This window comes from Bison bison, unplaced genomic scaffold (genome assembly GCF_000754665.1).
Source record: "Bison bison bison isolate TAMUID 2011002044 unplaced genomic scaffold, Bison_UMD1.0 scf7180017864302, whole genome shotgun sequence".
Lineage (NCBI taxonomy): Eukaryota > Metazoa > Chordata > Mammalia > Artiodactyla > Bovidae > Bison > Bison bison.
Window position 1 is genome coordinate 1,542,966 of NW_011494874.1, and position 2,579 is coordinate 1,545,544.

The following is a 2,579-nucleotide window of genomic DNA, read 5'->3' on the forward strand; positions in this document are numbered from 1 at the left end:
CGAGCAGCTGCGCCTTCGTCACCTGCTCCAGGACGCGCCGCAGCTGCTCGGGGCCCAGCGGGGCCACGCGTGCGGCGCTCCCGCGCTGGGAAGAGAGAGCCCGGCTGCCACTGCAGCCGTCCTCACTGCCACCCTCAGCTTCCGGCTCCGCGTCCGCCATGACAGCCGACGCGGGGACTCGAACCCGGGTCACCGAGCGCCGGCGGCTCAAATGTGCGTCACCTGGGAAAGAAGGCAGCTACGAGTGCCTCGCAGGCCAAGAAAACTCGGAAGGCGACCGCACCTGACAGACAGAGCGGGTCGGTGGGCGGGGCCTGCTCAGGCCCCGCCCTGCCGCCCCTTCTCGCCCAGAACTCTACCCGGCCACATTGCCTCCTTGTCAGGCCATATTCATCTTTCGGTCACCTCCTGCAAGAGGTGTCCAACAGAAAGAACAAAAAGTCTTCGAGGTTCCAGAGCTCCTGGCCTAACGTTTTTATCCAAACGCTATCAGCGTCACCTGAAAACCCTGTCTGGACCTGCGGAGGCTGGGTCAGCAGTGGCCCGCGGCAGGGGCAGGGACTCTGGGTGCGGCAGGCTTGGCTGTGGCAGAAGCCCTGTTAGAGGAGGTCTCCATTAACCCCACCTTAGAGCTGCAGAGCAGACGACCCAAAAACTGCCGAACAATTATACCATATACATTGTCCCACTGTTGAGAAAGTTCTAGGACCTACAACAGATTGCCCAACCCGGGGATCTGGCAACGGGACTGAGAACCCCCAGGGGAATTTGACTTTGGAGGGCAGTGGGATTTGCTTATAGAACTTACACAGGACTGGGGAAATAGACTCTTGGAGGGCACAAACAAAATGTTCTGCACACCAGGACCCAGGAGAAAGGAGCAGTGACCCCACAAGAGACTGACTCAGACTTTCCTGTGAGTGTCCATGAGTATCCGGCAGAGGCAGGTGCAGGTCAGCAGTGGCCTGTTGCAGGGTCGGGGGCACTGGGCCATTATCTTCCTCATGGCTTCCCTCGTAGCTCAGTTGGTAAAGAATCTGCCTGCAATGCAGGAGACCCAGGTTCAATCCCTGGCTCGGGAAGACCCCCTGGAGAAGGAAATGGCAACCCACTCTAGTATTCTTGCCTGGAGAATCCCATGGACAGAGGAGCTTTGTGGCTACAGTCCATGGGGTTGTAGAGTCGGACATGACTTAGCAACTAAACCACCACTATCACTACCATTATCTTCATTACCTCTGCCATAGTTTGGTCTCAGTCAAACAACAGGGAAGGGAACACAGCCCCACCCATCAACAGAAAATTGGATTGAAGATTTACTGAGCATGGCCCCGCCAATCAGAACAAGATCCAGTTTCCCCCACAGTCAGTCTCTCCCATCAGGAAGCTTCCATAAGCCTCTTATCCTTATCCCTCAGAGGGCAGATAGAATGAAAACCACAATCACAGAAACTAAACCAGTCACATGGACCACAGCCTTGTGTAACTCAATGAAACTATGAGCCATGCCTTATAGAACCACCCAAGACAGACGGGTCATGGTGGAGAGTTCAACAAAACATGGTCCACTGGAGAAGGGGATGGCAAACTACTTCAGTATTCTTGCCTTGAGAACCCCATGAAGAGTATGAAAAAGCAAGAAGATAGGACACTGAAAGATGAACTCCCAGGTTGGTAAGTGCCCAATATGCTACTGGAGAGCAGTGGAGAGAGAACTCCAGAAAGAATGAAGATACGGAGCCAAAGCAAAAACAACACCCAGTTGTGGATGTGACTGGTGATGGAAGTAAAGTCCGATGCTGTAAAAACAATATTGCATAGGAACCTGGAATGTTAGGTCCATGAATCAAGGCAAATTGGAAGTGGTCAAACAGGAGATGGCAAGAATGAACATCGACATTCTAGGAATCAGAGAAAAAGAAATGCAAAAAGGCAAAATGGTTGAGGAGGCCTTACAAATAGCTTAGAAAAGACGAGAAGCTAAAGGCAAAGGAGAAAAGGAGAGATATACCAATGTGAATGCAGAGTTCCAAAGAATAGAAAAGAGAGATAAGCAAGTCTTCCTCAGTGATCAATGCAAAGAAATAGAGGAAAACGATAGAATGAGAAAGACTAGAGATCTCTTCAAGAAAATTAGAGATATCAAGGGAACATTTCATGCAAAGATAGGCACAATAAAGGACAGAAATGGTATGGACCTAACAGAAGCAGAATATATTAAAAAGAGGTGGCAAGAATACACAGAAGAACTATACAAAAAAGATCTTCATGACCCAGATAACCACAATGGTGTGATCACTCACCTAGAACCAGACATCCTGGAATGCAAAGTCAAGTGGGCCTTAGGAAGCATCACTACAAGCAAAGCTAGTGGAAGTGATGGAATTCCAGCTGAACTATTTCAAATCCTAAAAGATGATGCTGTGAAAGTGCTGCACTCAATATGCTAGCAAATTTGGAAAACTCAGCAGTGGCCACAGGACTGGAAAAGGTCTGTTTTCATTCCAATCCCAAAGAAGGGCAATGCCAAAGAATGCTCAAACTACTGCACAACTGCACTCATCTCACATGCTAGCAAA

At 50.0% G+C, this 2,579-nt stretch overlaps 1 non-coding gene and 1 pseudogene across 1 annotated transcript; both read left to right on the plus strand.

Annotated features, from left to right (window-relative positions):
• The first annotated feature begins 158 nt into the window (after positions 1-158).
• LOC104996997 overlaps positions 159-2,579 on the plus strand; it is a 9,908-nt pseudogene continuing 7,487 nt past the window's right edge.
• Positions 1,011-1,082, plus strand: TRNAC-GCA. The gene has a single exon. It is a non-coding gene; the product is annotated as a tRNA-Cys (tRNA).